At 41.7% G+C, this 18,875-nt stretch overlaps 1 protein-coding gene and 1 long non-coding RNA gene across 2 annotated transcripts in view; one reads left to right on the top strand and one right to left on the bottom strand.

Annotated features, from left to right (window-relative positions):
* LOC139774071 (uncharacterized) overlaps positions 1 to 1,424 on the top strand; it is a 54,332-nt gene extending 52,908 nt beyond the window's left edge. Inside the window, exons 2-3 of the long non-coding RNA XR_011718512.1 lie at positions 164 to 257; positions 981 to 1,424. This is a non-coding gene — a long non-coding RNA (uncharacterized lncRNA). The remainder of the gene's footprint in view (positions 1 to 163; positions 258 to 980) is intronic.
* Dnr1 (defense repressor 1) overlaps positions 1 to 18,875 on the bottom strand; it is a 147,199-nt gene that overhangs the window by 51,166 nt on the left and 77,158 nt on the right. The gene's annotated exons all lie outside the window — the stretch shown is intronic.

Here is an 18,875-nt window from a genome sequence, read left to right as displayed (position 1 = left end):
AGAAAGTTATAATTATCATACTTGTCGAAAATATTACTGGAACTAGTCTATCCCGTTTCCTATCTTTCGTAACTTCTAAGCCACTCAACAATATCTACCGACGTCCTACATGATGAAAGAACATATTTTCTGTAAATAACATACATTCTGTATTCGCTTGCAGAAGCAGTCGAGTCCACTTGCACGGAATTCCCTCACGTAGGAACAATCGGAAGATGAAGATAAAATATTTAAGGCGAGATACGGCGTTAGAGACGGTGAGACAACGAGAATGAGTCACGATCGACCTGTCCTGCATTTTTATGGCTCGTAAAGCGCGAACGAACGAGGAAATGTTGCCAGATAACCGGCCCTGTCTTTCGCGTGACCTATCACACCGACACACGACGAACATTACGACAGGCCAGCGACGAGATCGTCGGCAACTGCTGCGTCGATCGTTACGGTATTTTCGTACGATCGCACGGAAGATAATGCGACACTTTTGCCGATAAACATTGCGCACGCCCGCGCATCGTTCGCGTTAAAAAACGAACGGCACAAGCCAATAATGCCGAATCTTCACGTTCCTTTTTTAACGTCGTCCTTCGTTTGGAAGAAGTAATGCTTAGATATACTTCGTCTCGAGATAACAGCCATTAATCACGCACGGTATCGTTAATTATCCGAAGTTTCCCCGCTTGCAAAGGCAATTTTCTCAGTAACCAATCGTGATAAATCAGGAGTTTCGACACACGACCAGCTCGTTTCCTCCTCGCTAACAGATATTTACATTTCTCTCCTCGATTTTCTTCGATCAGAAACGCGTTTGTCGCATCGGAAATGCAACCGAATTGCATTCGCGTCGATTAATCCGCGATCTAGCGATGTGAATTGACGAGAAGAAAATTGACGGAGGCGAACAAATTGCGTACAAAGTACTTTTTTGCACGGGATTCCGTGCAGCAAAATCAGGGCATTTCATATTTTTATGTTTCTAGACACGCATTTCCATGCGCATCCACACTGCTACAGCAGCTGCACGCTGCACCACCTCAAACACGTTTACCTTCAATGCTGTGCTCGTCGTTTCTCTCTGTTACTCGCTAATTCGAAGTTACGATCACCGTGCGAAACTACTGGCTAGTCGCGGGGACGAGAGCCGAAAGAATGGGCGTTATTTCCACTGAATTACGGGCTGGGCAGCATCGCAGCCATTTTATCGACGATACTACCTACTACTGGACGATCGAATTCCGTGTGATAAAGATAAGACGTAGCAAGAAGAATTTATTCTTTTCAAAAATTGCTAAGGACGCACAATTTTCTGACAATTATATAATATAAAAAATTCATTTGAATCAAAATATCGGAGTAGTAATATCTGTAATATTATTATCGCAAACGTGTGCTGATTGCGTGCAATAACATAAAACGATGATGTATATGTTTTGTTTTTTCTACATTCAAGATATAACGTCTCGGTAGTTATAAGTATATTATAGCTTCTCCCTTATGAATCTCGCGGCTATACTTATCTGAAGCTCGGCTTATCCTTAAAAAGGACTCGGATTGCCGCTCTGCCGGCGGCGACGGCGGATTACAAAGCAACATCATCGACGGACGAGCGGAACGATAATCGATTTTATACGAGCGTAAGTTATTTCGGAAGACAGTAAGAGGATCGACCATGTATTTGCATAATCCGTCGAAAGGCAGGCATCAGAGACGGAGCTGGAAGGTGGAAGGTCGCGAGCAGATAAGGCAACATTGCCCTCTCTAGCTTCGATAACGCCCGGGGGCGCCAAGTTCGCGCTCGGATAGCCCTAAGTCTCGTGAATTATGCTAATGAGCGACCCCGACGAATCTACTGATCTATACCGCTCAATGCGAGAGCGGATCCGGCCGCGTGCGTGAGTGCGTGCGTGCTGCGTTGCACGCCGCTGATCCGTGTGCTCGGTCCCGCGCGAAAGCAGGCGTGTAACGTTGCCGCGAGATTAATGTGCGCGTCGAGCAGGTTTCGGTCGGATATTAATTATCCCGGCATTAATCGGCTCCGGCAATTACGCATCGGCGCGCGAGCCGTGCGTAGTCATGCCGACGCCTGAGTGCATCTGACGGGTGTATTCTCGTTGCGTCGACGCCGCGACGTTGCGCAGCCGTCGAACTTAATTTAACGACCGACTGAGTTCATCTAACCCGTTAACAGAAGCGCGCGTGTTTTTTTTACTTTTTTCCGCGTAGGCTTTACTAATACTTCCTTTCAAAGTGCGTTTTCTCTCGTCATCTGAAACGCAGACAGGCGTGCCCTTCCTATCAAGCTCGTGAAACGATAGATATTTATTACAATGTCAGACACCTCGACTTTATTATGATTTTCGACGATGTGTCGAAACAATTATAAATCGAGAGAAAACGCTTAACGATTTTTCATCGAGACTTTTCAACGCGATGATCCTTTTGGCAGGATGGCCTGCGAGCAATTTTACGGTGCATTAGTGCGAATCGTGACAGATGGAGCAAGCTCGTTAAAAGTTTGCATCAGACTCGGATGTTGTTTTCATGCCTCACGGAACTAATCAAGCGAGTCATACAATTGTGTGCGCGTATTTTTTTCATCCGGACCACGAGTTTCGTCACATTCGTTCGAATGAGAGACAAGGAATCTAAATCAAACGACGGTACGTTTATATCAAAATGCTTATAATGCAAAAAGAGATAAGCCAAGCGTAAATTCTCACTTTCATACAGCATCACAAAAAAATAATGGATTCTTAACAAAACTTAAAAAAGTGCCAAACTTTTTGTTTTTATTGCGCCTCCGCTTTATTTTGCCATTTTTTTATTTTTTATTATTTTCCATCTGTAAGAAGCCTTTTTAATATTAATATAGCAATAATATAACAATAATCGATGTCCATATTATATAATGTATATCATCAAATTAATAAATTAACACGCAAAGGAAATTCGTGTCAAGAAAATATAATTGATATTGACGCACCTCGAGCAGTACACAACTAAAAGGACGAGAAAAATAATATCAAGGCCTCAAGAATTGAGTTATTTCGAGTTATTTATGACATCTATTACACCATAAAAAAATTCTATGGGTCACCAGGGTATCATGATGTCATCTTATACAAACAATTTGCTCCCTCCAGGCTACAATAAGTATCGTAAACATCACTACGATTCGCACGATATTTTATAACTCATATGCCACGGAGAGATAAGAACAACCTCTAGAAAGTAACAGCCATGTGTTCCTGGATTGATGAAATTTCGGAAATCAACTTTATCGCGATTACTTTTTTACGTTCAATTTTAGCGAGTAGACTACTCGATTATGTGCTATCCGTCGCGTAATTGATAATAAAAAAATTTTGGTATATAATCACAATTTGGCACGTCAAACAATTAAATTTTCATTCTAGATTAAAAAAAAAATTATACATTAAAATGCACTTGAATAGTTAGATGTGCTAAATCTTTTTTCTCTTACGAACACAAAAGCCTCATGTAAATGTCGGTGGCAGGCAGCATCTGTCACGCATTATTATGTCGATGACCGAATATTAATATCTGAAGTACCGACACAAGTAACGCAATAATGGCCGCCAGAAAGAGAGAAAGAGATAACGACTCTCCCTATTAACTATTCCGTTCATTAATCGCACACAACACGTGGCAGTGGCACATTGTCGTAACCACAAGCACATGACAGCCGGTTATTATGAGTTATTAATAAACCAGTTTGATCTACTAAATCGTGTTTACGACGTACCGCACGCAAATAACAAGCACATTAGGGCACAAAGAACATTCTTGTTATTAATTACTGCCACAAGTGACACAAGCTGCATGTGGTTTAGTATCGGGCTCTAACCGGCCCGAAAAAGAGAATGGAAAATACGGAAATTTCTATCGAATTGTTTCTGCACACATTCATGACGTTTTATGACTCAACTTGCCCCCCCCCCCTGCATAATGTATAAAAATGACATCGACTACATTTATGTGATCATTATATGTAGATCGTAAATGCAAAATTCACGAGGAAAGTTCGAAAGCTATTTTATGACTTACGTCAATGACTAAGAGATTAATAGGTGATACTGGAAGCTCATTTTTCTCATAGTAATGACACTCCGGCGTTTAATTTATGTCAGACGAGATAATCGCGCTATCAAAACCCGGGAATTACATTATCGTCCGAGAACAATCGAGTATCGGAGTGGAGGGATCTCATTGGAAGACCTCGTTAATCCGTTCGACAAACGGGAATTCCTTGTCGCGTGGGAGAGGCTCGTCAAGTATAAGTAAAGGTTTTTTCCGTGAAATATAAAAAGTTTTCCGCTGTCCCACCGAGTATTCTCCAGAAGAGTATATACTTCAAGAAGATTGCGCAACGGTAAGGACCGACGTCATCGCTAAAAAGAAATTGACGTTTGCATATATATTTCGTTAAATTAAATTAGATATATTCGCGTTTGCGGTAAAAAGTAGGTTAAACACAGCTCCGAGGAATTGCATACATTGTTCAAAAATTATTATGGGACATTGATGGTGCTGGCTAATGAAGTGCTTAGTGAACTCAATCGCATCACAAACAACGCTTTGATTGAGAGATTTGAATGGGAGAGAGAGAAAGAGAGATAAGCGACTGCGTATAGGATATCACTGATTTATGCCAGTATCAAAACTGCTGGAGAACTCATCTCCGAGTGTATAGAGCAATCATATAGAGAGTGGGCAATAAATCGCAGCATTCGAAACACCCGAATACATGCGTTATTAATTTACGGCTTTACGCTGTTAATTTTTAGAAAAAGAGTGCTCGCTGTGATAGTTATTTTTCCTCCGCAGGCAGAGAAAATCCTGCAAAAGAAGCAGCCATGATCTAACTGGTGTAGAAAGGATTATCTCGTTCTCGCGTCGATATCGGCGCGGCGTCTCGGCGGAATGCGGTACGAGAGGAAAACAGAGGATTCGCGTACGTACCGTAGAAATTATGAGGGAGTCATGTCAGGATGATTTATCGACTGTGAAACATCCGTGGCGGGTAAAGACACGTGTCACGCGGAGTAAGGCAGACTTGTAATATTAGGGTGAAGTTTGCGACCTGTTCGAAGCACATGCCGTGCGTACATTTCGACACGTAACACATAGGCAAACGAGATACATAGCCCAACGCCCCAACCGATGTATACGCGATGGAAACGGGGGCCGGAAGCGGGCGGGGGGAGGGAGGAGGAGGCTAGGAATATGCACCCTGCCAAAGCCATATTACATTTGTACATATACGACGAATTCTCGCATACGCGAACGTAAAGCTCACGCGTATATTTGTGTAGTATAGCAGATTGCTATATACGTTACAGCGAATGTATTCGCATGACGAATAATTAATGAGCTTCCGGAGAACTAATTTTCATTTCGAATGATTGACGCCACGCCTGCGTGCGTGTACACCTTTCATCAAAGCTAAGTCCTTCTTTTCGCATTTAATGTCTTGATTTGTGCTGCTCATACCTGACTGTTTAATCCAATACTCGATATATATTTATAACAGTATTCAGTTATTTTCTAAAAGAACACTACAGGGAAATATAAAAATATTATTTCTGTAGATTCAATGTTATAAAAATAATTAAGTATAACGAACGGTCGGAAGAGAGAGAGAGAGTACGATTTGTTTCGAAATTCAAGATTAAAACAAAACTCGCTGCCGAGAATTCTACTGAGTAGCATGATCAAAGGATTACAAAGTAAAGCCAGGCAGTTTAACGTTTAAAACAGTAAGATGGTGATTCGCTCCAACGACTTTACGAAATTTCGCGAAACGGAGGATAGAGATCCGTTTCGTTTCACCATTCTGCAGGAGACGCTATTTAAAGCGCCAGTTTTAGTAACGTCTTGAGAATTTTGATTAAGCCGGGAAGAATGAGATACACTCGCGCCGCGATAAGGAGATAAAGAATTGCTGTTTCTGGCGCCGGGAATAATACCGCGCCGGAAATTCGCAACACTCACGAACGTCCTTCTTAAGGAACGTCTACGTGCAGTTGCATAGAAATGCAACTGCATTTCAATTCGGACGACATTCGGCGAGTGAAACTTTGTCGGCTCTTCCGAAGTATCGAGCCAAGATACGTAACTAGGTACTCGCGTGATTCCTAAACGTTCCTTTAGAAATTTACACGAATTACGATAAAATTCAATATAATTAAGTATTAAAATTAGAATTTCTACGCCGATAATTAATAAATCGTATCATGAATAACGAGGAGGTTATAAGCAAGCCGCGTTTTTCTCTGCCATTCTCTTGAACTTGGTTCGAAAAATGTCCAATCACAGCGCGAAGGTTAATGAGTGCGACGAAGTATAAAAAATACGTGATAATATAACGAGATGCAAAAATAACGTATTCGAGTGTTAGCGGACCGTCGTTTCATTACTATAAAACTGATTAAGATATGCATTTTACCTTCAGTCGCTTATTGGAGATTAAATTGGTAAAACGGATAGAGCAAACACAGTAATACAAATAATGCATGTCTGATGCATTAATCAAATGTGAGATGACTGCAGAGATTTAGTAAAAAAATTCTGAAAATTATACGGAGAGACGTCATATGTGCCAGACGTTTGCGCTTGCCGTATTTGCGCGAAAATCGCGAATAAAGTATATCTCTTGCGAAATGTACGACGTGAGCATCAACATAATTTACACATGTTTAAAGATGTAGCCGCCTAAATTAACATCTGTTTAATTCGTAAACAACAAACGACAACTTGGCCACATTGGACAATACGTTCTAATTGATGAAATTCGCGATCAGTGTCAAAATTAGCAGTGAGAAAATACGAGAGATAGATATTTAAATTCGTGATAATAGCTATATTCTTATGAATATGTATAGCAGTCAATAGAGGCGTATGATTTCAAGAGAAACTAATCACAAAATTATACCCGCGTCTGAAACGCATGCAAATCGAGTCGTGATTTAATTGTATGCCATGAAAATAGATCAACAAACATTTGCAATGGGTCGGAATTATCGATGTATAGCTCGCTGCCTATTTGTAATTCCTCTTTAATTAACGTATATCAATGTATTTTCGGCGTTTGCTGCGAACGTAGCGATAAACGCTAGATTACACAATTACGCAAGTCACGTCAAAGAGATAAATATTTGAACGAAAGAATTGTATAGGATAAACTTATCTCTAGTCACGTTCAACTATTAGCGCATTTATATGGTTGAACGAAATTAATGCAGTGAGATAACTAAAATGAATGATATCTTCAAGCGAATGACGATATTCGAAGGTCCAAATGGGATAAAAAATGCGAAAATCCTTTTGTTAACGAAAATTCCGCGGCATGATTCGAGGCTCGAGTGATTTCCGACGGAAATGTTAAACGGACCGCGAAGGCACGTAGTTCGCTGGAATTTCGTTATCTGAACTTTGTACGTGGGTCAGCCGGGATAATCTTCGAACGGATTTCATGGATTGCATCGGGGAAAAAGGATTCGCGCCCGATGTTATGCGGACGTGATTTCCTTTCGATTCGTCAAATCTGCAGTGGAGAGAGATGCATGCACACAAAAAACAATCGATATGCAATATAGCGTTTCGTATAGTCGGCTTTGCGAACAAATGCTCTTTTGTTGGTTTAACGATATTCGTATCTTAAAGCTCTTTTCGTTTTAAGATTAAAAATGTGCAAAAGCGTAACGAAACAAATTTTTGTATCTCGACCCGCATAATATTTTACGTTCAAAAGCTCCTGTTTCTTTCAAAATTGTGTTGTTTAAAAAGATTGCGCATTCTCTTTCAAGTATTATCTTTTCTAAACTGTTAAAATTCTACAGAGAAAGAATCTTAATCCTTAATTATTATACATATATGTATAATGAAATTCATAGGAACTTTTATAAAAGAAAAAGGGAAATAAAAATAATTGCCTTACACCTTATACTTGCTGCTGTATTCTCAGGTATTTTTCACAATTAATCGCGCACGGAATCAAAATTTTATTTCTTTTCTAAAAAAAAACAATATTATTGGTAAAAAATAACAAAATAAATAGAAAGATAGAAGTCTACACCCACAGTTAAGGGTTAATCCGCTATATCCTTTTAGTAGCACTTGCAAGACCAATTCATCGATCAACTCAACAGGAAAAGATGCACTGTTTAACGGATTTTACCCTCTGCGAAAATTCTATTGGTACTCGGTAATCACTGATCCATAGCTAGATATCCCGTAATTCTGATGGCCCATTTATTCCCCTGCTTCCCGTTCGTAGGCCCCACATTCGACCGATCGCATTTGTCATTCGACTCACGAACTGCGAAAATCTCTCGCATGAGCGGCGACCAGAGTGTATGCCGGCCTGTTTATCAACAAATGTTGAATTTTTCCCGACGACCGCGCGCGAACGTTCGACGGCGAAACCGACTGCGTAATTGGCGTTACGGTCCGGTCGCGTCGCGGATTCAAAAGAGAGGAAACTCATGGGGAAATAAAACCGATGTTGCTTTTTCCTTTGCATCGCCGGCAGCCGTTGCGAGCTGTACCAGTGATATGCTTCGGCAAAAAAAGAGAGTAACGTTATTGTGTAACAAATATTTTTAGTTTTATCTTTTTTTTTTCAACAACGCTGGTAGAACTCAACGGAGTGAATAACCGACGAGAATAAAAATTTGACGATCAACCGAACCGAGTTTTTCCCAGTTTAGCGCGATGCAAAGATAATAGCATTTCCCATGCGCGTTCGACGAGCGTTCTCTCGCGTTATACGGTTGAGAGAATTCATGGGCTCAACTTTCGGAATAGATAAGCGTGAGAACGTGTGAAAACACGTCCATTAGGATACACTTAATCTAACTGGATGCACGGGAGAGTCGAGAGATCTGATGTTTATACACAATGACAAGCGATAAATCGCCGCAAATATCATTTTTCTAAATCGTTATCCACAAGATAAACTCAACTTGCCTTTCCAGTCTTCTACTGGAAAAACGACATCGTGAACTTCCCCAGCTGTCACGTGACACGCGTTCGTTTGTAAACACTAATCGCTAATTGCTTTCATCACTAATCGCGCAATATCTATCTCGATGACGAGAAAAGAGAGAAAATAGTACCAATGTAAGTAGCTCTACAACAGACTCGCGCGACTCTCACAAGATTCTTCCAACTTCGGGCTATAAATCACGATTTATCGTGGATCGAAGTTTTATATCGCATTAGATTAACTTCTTTCGGGAGTAAACTTCTTTCCGTCATCTCAGGCCCGGCCCGAACCTCTCGTAAAACTCGAAAAGACGGGAGGAAGTGTCGCGATACGAGAAAATGAAGAAGGGATAAAGCGGGAAAGGATGGGAAAGGATCGGGGAGTTCCCATAGGGACTTTAATACTTCGAGGATGATCTACAGTCGCCCTTACTCCGCTTATCCCCCGCTACGAAATATCATTACGCTCTTTCTCGTTTTGTGTACGGAAAAGATATACGCGACAGAATTAGATCTTATCGCATCTAATTTACAGATCAAATTTTATGTATCATAATCGAGTTTTTTGTATCACTACGATAAAACAACGTGAGCTCTGTTGTCAAATCAATATTGCGGGAGATATTCATCGTTTGTTATCGCTCTGTTATTGTGATATGAAAAAATAGAGTCGGGAAAAAATGATATATTCATATAACCGAGTTTGAAATAAAATAATATTGTTTTACTTAAACGGCATGAAAAAAAAAACTCCGGGTTCAAAAGTGACTATGTTTCTATTTTTGCGGTATATTTTTGTAACCCGCATGTCGTTATTAATGCACTCGTCAAAAAATGAATTTTTCACGGATGTAATATTTTCGCCGGCAACGCGGCGAAATATTAACTGCGATGAAAAAAACGTTATGCAAATTTTCTGGCGAATTGCGCGACGGGACTTGAAGCGCGCGGAGTATTCCGGACGGAATAAGATTCAAACTCCTCCTAAAATGGTTTACCCGGCGCGGTTCAAAAGCACGGACAGAAAAACGACGACAACGAAATTAAACTGCACGACGGACACAAAGGCATGCAGCCTCGAAATGAAGCGCGTGCGAAGACGTCCGTCGAGAACTAAATCCAAACCCGCGTGCATGCGCACCGTCAAACCTTGAATATCCTCCCGCAATATTTTCGCGACGGGCAGAGCGCTAACGCTAATATTATACCGTCGTGTTTCAGTCGCGGTACTTTAGCCCGCGTTTGCACCGTGCGATTAATCGCGTTTGCAGTAACGTGTATAAATTGCCGCTTAACGAATCCAATCAAATTTCGCTTTTAACGCGCGACCGTCGCGCGCATCGTCCATGTGGATCGCGTTATTATTTCCTCGTACTGAAATGGACACAAAAACGCGAAATGGCAGAACTTTTAACGATTAAATGTCAATTTACTGTATGTCGTCGGTAACGAGTTTAGCTCGCGCGCTAATAGACCGAAAGCAACAATTTCGCGCGTTTACCGGGTCGAGGAGTTAATTCCACATCGCGAATTTAAATCGAACGTTGCAACAGAGACTTGTTCTGTAATGGAAATATCATCCTTGAAATAAAACCAAAAAAAAAAAGAAAAAAGGAATAACATCGAGAACGTAGGGGCTGTCTCGCGAAACAAATTCTACGAGAGAAGGGAAAGGACTGGGAATTAAAATACACTGGAAAAAAAAGTAGCGGGAGGAAGGATCATGTCGTTTTTCCGGGCTTCGACAGGAGCGCACGTTCCCGAATTTACATTAGCGAGACAGACGTGTCTATCGATTCCCAATCGAGTGCCGTACGGGAAAAAGAAGAGCGGAACCGCGCCGGGCGGGCAATGGGGTTGCGGCGGCGGGATAAATCGGCGGTACGCGACGGCAATCCGGTTAATTGAAATCCAGGTGTTCCCCGCTGTTCGATCTTGCTGCCTGAAATACGGCAACGGCCTGCAGCGAGCGGATCGGGCGCAGCTCCCTCCAGCTAATTGAAATTATTAATTACCGAGATTGATGCGTTGATCCATATTCGCCCTCTCTCTCCTTTTCTCCACGCGTCCTCGCCGTTCGTAAATCCCGTCGGGCTCGTACGGATTTCGCTCAATCGGCAATAAAATACACGGCGTGGCGAAATAATGACGCGTCGCGCTTCGGTATTACATCGAAATGGGACGATCCTGATATTCTCCCGAAGGATATTGTGAAGCGCAGCGCGCAGTCGAATTATGCGATTAATTATGGAATTAATCGAACGATTAATCCAAGTGGGAGACTCAATGGTGAAAACATACAACTTTGTACGCAACTGTTATTGTTCCTCACGCTCGCAAAACGCTACCGCGTGTTTATGCACGTTAAGAGGGAAATGGAAACAGCGATAGCGATAGCAAACAATTAGTTATATACAAATGAGCCATAATTAGTCCTATGCCATGGTTTACGATGCACTGACACGTGCGGCTATGTATCGCCGATACAGTCGCTGTTCTGCAACGTTATTTGTACGACAGTTGCCCAACGCGATAATTATCGTGCGGTCGAGTCCCGCAGCGAGGACGCGTAATTTGAATTCACATCAACTGCGAGAATTCACCCCAACTGAACGAAGTTTTAATATTGTCGATGAGAAGAGGGATTTTCTCGTGTCCCTTCGAACGCAGCGAGTCACGCAAAATGAAAAATCTCTCGATAGCGAGCCTATCGCGACCTCGTGTCGCCGTCACGTCGCGAGATATCTACCGTGGGGAATCGATCGATTAACGTAATTGAATCGGGTGGGAAAACATGGAAGTCGCCCGAATGCGCTCTCAAGCACGTAGCTGGCAGTTTTCCCTTCCGATGAGAGAGAGGGAGGGGGGAGAGAGAGAGAGAGAAAAAGAGACCAGTCCTGTCGGCGACACACGTGTACTTTCATGAATATTGAAACGCCAAAGTGTGTAGCCAAAACGTACCGCGAGCAAAATAGGATTTCGATCCGTGGCAAATAATAAATCGAAGCAGCGAGACGCCGCCGTTTCTCATTAGCGTGAAACCGGATGAGATCGCCCGAGAGTTCGCGTTCCGGTTCGAGAAATTGTAAAATCTGCAATCCGATAAGCGCTGTATTAATGTGAGTTTCTACCGCACGAAATCGCGCATGCTTGTTCTACGGAAACGCGACCACACTCGCGTGAATCATCAATAATCGTTTTTGAAAACGCCTATGCTTTTCGAGGCATGGAATATGGTGAACGCATGACGTATGAAAAGCGTACAGTAAGCGTAATCCACTTCCATTTTCCAAATAGTAGTAATGAAAATGCGTCGCATGAAAGATCAAATCGGATTTCTCTGAAAGGCGAACCTTTCATTCACTGACCGAGCTATAAATGTTTAATTAAACGAACGGTTCTGAAACCGAACCGGCTTTTTCGAGACGGAAACTATTTTTTCACTGACAAAATTATGGTACATTGCAAATTTCAAATAAAAAGACTTGTATAATATTTGTGTACCATAATATTATATCCACAAATATGGTTCTATTTAGACATTAATATTTGAAGTCAAGCGTCAACATTAAATGTTAAATATTAATAAAAAGTATTAAAAGCGGATCTCCCAAAGACAACACTGCGACCGCGACGGTTCATTAAACATGCAAGCGAAACCATTAATGCATCCCGATATTTCCAACTTCTTCAAACTGCATTTAATTATTCCGTTAGGTTTATTAAAGAGCTCGCGGTGGAAAAACGGCTTACTTTTCGTCATTACACGAGCGGCCCAAGAAGGCTGCATTTTCGCAACTATTTTCCGGAGTTGGTGCCGCGCGATAAATAAAGTTTCTCTCTTACCGAATACCTCGTGTCGAGAATCGGCTTATTAATAGAGCCAAGCTGAATGGAGAATTCCGAGAGCAAAGTTTACGAAGAAGTACGAGCTGCCCGAACGTAGTGCGGCGGGTAAATCCTGTTAGTGCAATATAATGTTAAGAAAATTCCGTTATTTATCGCGAGATAATTGCTAATTGGAATGCGCCATCCCCGAGGAGGCTCGCTAAATCCTTTCTTTCCGTAAGAATTAATTTTTAGTTAACGCTGAATGCAATAAATGTTTAACAAATTAATTAAAATCAGGATGATTTACCAGTCAACCATTTGCGACGTTTGCATAACTGTTAATTACAATTTACCGTTAATGTTACTGAATGGCAAATTTAAACGTTAATTTTATGTGTCATCAAAAATTCATTTTTAATTACTTCGAGGTACAATCAATGGCTAATAATGAAATATTTCGAAAATGAAATAAATTCAAAACTGCGAAAATGCCAACAATACAGAATTAAAATGATATGATTAATACTAAAATATAATCGTGGCGCGTGGTCGTATTTCAGTATTTTCTCTGCTCAATTCAGTCAAAGCGAAAGGCTCTTAAAAAAGGACGAGAGAGAACAGGAATATAGTTGAAATTAACTGGCATTTAAAATGGATAAGCGCCGCGACGATTTATTCATCGAGCTCCGTCGAGCGTGATAGAAAAATTACGTTGCTCGCACAGCTGGTCGATGTGTTTAATGCTAAACGGGCGCAAGTTCAACAAATACCGTCGGGAGAAAAAAAACGCAGAGGACTGATCGGGATATTTATGGGTACGCGGAGCAAGGTACGGCAAGTATCGATCAATTTCGAGACGTTCGACAATCCCATACAGATTCGCTCGAACTAAATTCCGTAGTGGGCAAGAATGCTCGCGATACGGGTCGCCAACAATTAGCGTGCTTTAATTTCGGTCCGTGTTTCGAGCGGAACCGGACAACGGTCGCGGAAAAGTGCAAATTTCTCGCGGCCATATCGGAAAACAAACTAACGGGCATGCTCCTCCTCGTTAATGTGTAACGAAGTTTACTCGCGTCGAGAGATTTTGCGGGCTACCCGGCCGGAATATTTACGAGACAGTGAACAGAATTAATTATCCGCGGACAATTTCTAAAGTCTCGGTATGGCGGTGAACGTGTTGACCGGAAAGAAAAAAGAGGGAGAAGACTCGAAATTGTTCGCTCGGCAAACCGAACGGGCGAAACGCAATTTCGTTTCCGCAAATGCGCAATGAAGTTACGAAGTATTCCAACGGGGGACGTTCGAGCGGTCTGATTTTATTTTCACCGAGGTTTCCTCGCGTTTGCACTTCCGTTTAATCGACAGAACTTCAATTTTCTCATTTTTGCCGCTCAATTTCGTTCATGGAAAACACCGAGAGATGTGTGTTAAAAGAGCTCGACAATTATTTAGCGTAAGCTAAAACTTCGTTAAAGTTTCCGCCGTAACATTGTAACAGCTGCCGTGACAAATGGCAGTCGCAAAATGTTAAAACTGTGCAGCAGCAGCAGCAGCAAGATGTGTCCTATACACGAAAAATCAACGGCATAATGCAACTCGTTCGCGTATCTTCCGTTTCTCTCTATTCCTTATTCCGTTAAGTATGGCTCGTCGAGTGGAGCGAAAAGTGGGCGGTAAGAAAAACCGAAGTTGTCCGCCGCGTGTCACAAGTTGGAAACTGAAGCAACTTCATTCCCACAAACGCTTTGGCCGAGTCCTACGGTAAATGAAGTTCTACCTGGGCTTCCGGCGCTACGAATCGCGAGAGCTTGGGGAACGCCTCTAAATTGAGAACGGACAAAGTTCGCGGACAAGCTCGTCGAGATGTTTACGCGTAGCTAGGAAAATTTGTCGTTCCTCGTTACATTCTTTCATAGAAAAGTGCTCGTGTTGCCATAAAAGATCTCGTTGTAAGCTTGTTTAGCGATTCTTCATTTAAGATAAAATACTATGCACTCCTAATAATCAAAATTATAATTATATATAATTATAGTTTTACTTTGTAACACTTTCGTTCAAAGTCGTTCATTTGTAAGAATGGCGCGTGTAACTATTCGCCATGCGTGCACCGAAGTAGATTGGCTTCGTTTAATAAGTCCTAAATTACGTTCCTCGCGGATCTGACCTACTCCAGAGGAACCGCGCGTGTACCCGATGGTAATTATCGGTCGCCTAATTGACATCTCGTACGATAAATTGGACGGCCGAAGTCAACCTAAATCGAAATTCGATAACGCTCTTCTCGATGACCGACATATAATTTCATTTCGGCTGGTGATCCCTCGATCATCGCGAGTTATTCCGGCGATATCCCGCAGTCATTAATCTCGTTCGTTATCATGATGAACAGTCACGAATTGTTCCGTCTGCGCTAATCGTCGAACGATGACTTAATCGACGCCATCTTGCGTGGTCATTTATAGGTCAATAGATCGATAAAGTTTTTATTTCTACATACTTATTTTTAGGATGGTGATTTTTGATTATAAATATACCACGTACCATCCGAAAAGTGATTCAATTTTAAAGCATAATCATCTGTGCCTCGTACGTCTTCATCACTTTAGAGTAATTTGCATACATCGATATTTCAATATAGGTTGTATAACATTTGTTACTCAAAATTTCCACATTTTTTGTACATGCATTTACGCCACGCTATTCTATCAATTTGATAAAATTGATCTTGAGATTAAGGACGCCGTTTTCTTTGAGATAATATCAACTCACGTGAGTCTGTAGATTGAAGATTGAATGTTCACGGTGTAATGACCGACGCGTGTGTCATTTCCTTCGTCGATATCACGACATTCCAGATATTAATTATCGGCTTACCGTTTACAAGCTATCCTTGCGCGATAATGACTAGTTGCGCAAACTGCCGCGTGCAGGGTACAGACGCACTTGAGATGCATCGTTCGTTAAGCAATTATCACGGACGTTAGACCGGCCGGATAACAGCGAACCAGATGTCAAGTTCAGGCTAATCGTTCAATTAATGTGTCTTGAGCATGGTCACGGTCTCTCGCTCGGCTGCACTCGACCTGCATTACGTTTTTTCCGCGCGACTGACGTCGCCGTCGGACGAGATTGCATATGTCGACTCGAATGTGGAAGTAACCCGAGACTCTTGTATCGTCCGTGTAATATCGTATAATATCACTAGTATCACGTAGCCCACGTAACAGCTCTTCGTTGATAACGTTTTCACGTTCTCAGTATACATCGAAAGCTCCAAAGATCCAAAAGAGCGCGAAATTAGATTGAAGTTCGAAAAAGCTTATTTTTCCACACCGTAACGAGCTTTCTTTAAGACCGGTATTGTTTCCATTTCTTTTGTTTTCTACCCTCTTTGTCGTACAAATTGAATTGTGCAACTCCGTAGGAGATTTCGCGAGCTTATCGACAACCAATTTGCAACACGTACAGAAAAAGAGCTGACGTATCTAAACTGCCTTATTTGTCTCGCTATTTTGTATCGTCTTGTAATCGGATTAAATAAATTAATTTAAAAAATTGATCGTTCCACTATTACGTCCCTTCTTGCTTAATTCATCTGAATATAAATAATTTACGAAAAGCAAAAGAGAAATCAGCGCAAATAGAATTCCGATACCAACGTTCTTTCATCTAAATTTATTATAAAAATTTAAAAAAAACACAATACTAATTAAAAAGACAAGAATTAATTTAAGCAAGTTTGTCTCACAAGTTGCTTTGTACACATTTCGTAACGATGTGCCGATTGTCCGACGAACAGACAGGGCGAATGAAAGGGCGCAAAAATCCCGCGGAGAAAGAGGCCACGAGACGTCATTTATCCGGCGACGCGCTTTTATTACAGTTTGCGGCCGTCTGAGCTGGTTCGGGCCATTATGCTTAGCCATGGCGCGGCGCAATTGCTCCGGGCTCGTAAATAATCCCGATGAGATGGCACGCTCATAACAATATGAGAGATGCGGTAATTCGGGCGCCCCCGCCCCCGTAAAGCAAGCGCGGGGAGACGAACGACGGACACCTCTCCCTATCGTCGTGCAATTCTTATTATCGCCGACGCGACGGCAAGTTTCGTCGCGCGAAACTTCGGGAACGAAAGTAATCGTCCCTTCCTGTTGTACCGGGCGTCTTAAGCCCCGAGTATCGCACCTTAAGGATCCGCCGCCGCGGAGTAGTTTCTCCGTTTCCTCGAGTACGATCCTTCTCTCCGGTCGAGTAATCCTGTTAACCTCCTTCGTCTAGGCTCTCTTGGCTGCGAAAAAAAAAGGAAATACAACCCGTAACGACTTGTTCGATAAATTTTATCGAACGCTTTTCTTTGCCTCGTTATTTTACTTTCCTCTCGCGACCCTTAATCACTGGCTATCTATCTCCGTAATTCGCGCGGCGTGCACGCGACACGAGACATCAAAAATGAGACTGCTAATCCCGCAGCATTTATTAAACTCGAATCGGTATATGTTGTTATTATTTGCATATCTGTATTTGTATAAATATTCATGAAAAGGCTGAAAACGCGCTACGTGTATTACGTTATCGAGATGAAGATACGTGCATTTCGCTGTGCTTAAAAACAAAAATTATGAATCATTTGCATATCCGTTTTGTACAAGTATATTCATAAAGGATACGGCGGCTTTTTTTACACGAATAAAAATAAAGGTAGTTAGATTTCGCTAGAGTGCATATCGCTCTCTTTTTAACCGCGAGATATAAGTACTTTTTATGACATATTTGCTATGTACATTCGCGAAGATATGAGTCCCTCTGGACTTTTTCAATATTCACGTAAGTGAAACGAAGTTTCAGCGGAAATTATGAAAATAAAGTGACACACACGCAGCTTTCTGACGATGTACAACGAGATGTTAAGTACGTACATGGCCGGTTTTAATCCTGTCGCCTTCCCCGTGTTATCAAAGACGTCATATTCGTTCACGTACAAAAGGCAACCACCTTAAACGCGCGCTTTGTCGCGCGTATCACGCTGAGAAATGTTATACTGTCCCCTGTGCCGGGGAAATTGAACGTGTCGCCAAGATTATAAGCGGCTACGTTCGAGCCCGCAAATGCCCTTTCTTCAGCGCCAAATTGAACGTTTCATAGGACGGGTCCGTCCCGAGCTCGCCTGAGAGCCCCGCGTTTTTCTCCCGTTTATCTTTGACGTCGCGTAAAAGTTAAGTCTCATACATACAAATCGGGTTCCACCGCGCGACGCTCGCGCACACACGTGTGTAATTTGATATTTCGCCGCCCCATCAACTTTACACTTTTATATAATTCATCCATTTAGTATACCGCATCGACCTTATCCATTCCGCTACGACCTTACGAATCATTCTACAGTTACTTTCATGTACTCAATTGAATAAAAAAATGTATTTATATGTAAACCATCGTTATTTCCACGATACTATTGCAACAAAGTACTGCAAAGAAAGAAAATAGCTAAAACTAAGAATAGTGACAATTATATCTCGCTGAATTATGATCGATGTAATATTATTGAAGTACTGAATGATTAATATCGAGAGTGTCTCAAGATAATATTATAAAATAAAATTTTTTAGCCCATAAATAAGCAGTTTAATAAATTATATGGGAATTTCGAGCACACCTATATCTGTGGAAATGCATAAATGTGTCGGGTGGATTTGGATTACGATAGCTTGCACGTAATTAGGAGTAGCTTAAAGCAGCTTTGCCGCAAATTTATATGCATACATATATACGTCGACATCGGTAATAAAGCTGCCATATACGCGAGACATATCGATGCGTTGTCACTGAATGCGAATGCAATTATCGGAACTGGCAACAATAAAAGTGGCGCGGCGGTCGCGGACGGTTGATGAGATCGACAATGACCGCCAATTTCGTCAAACAATGTGTCCGAATCACACGTGATTATGATGATTTGATGTCACCTATGCGGCGGTTGCATTGATTAACGCTATACGCTCGTACTACTCGGCATGCGTAATTAATTTCATCAA

Source organism: Temnothorax nylanderi, unplaced genomic scaffold (assembly GCF_030848795.1).
Source record: "Temnothorax nylanderi isolate EJ_2023f unplaced genomic scaffold, tnyl_v1.0 TNYL_tig0073_pilon, whole genome shotgun sequence".
Lineage (NCBI taxonomy): Eukaryota > Metazoa > Arthropoda > Insecta > Hymenoptera > Formicidae > Temnothorax > Temnothorax nylanderi.
This window is presented reverse-complemented; position numbering and strand designations above follow the sequence as displayed.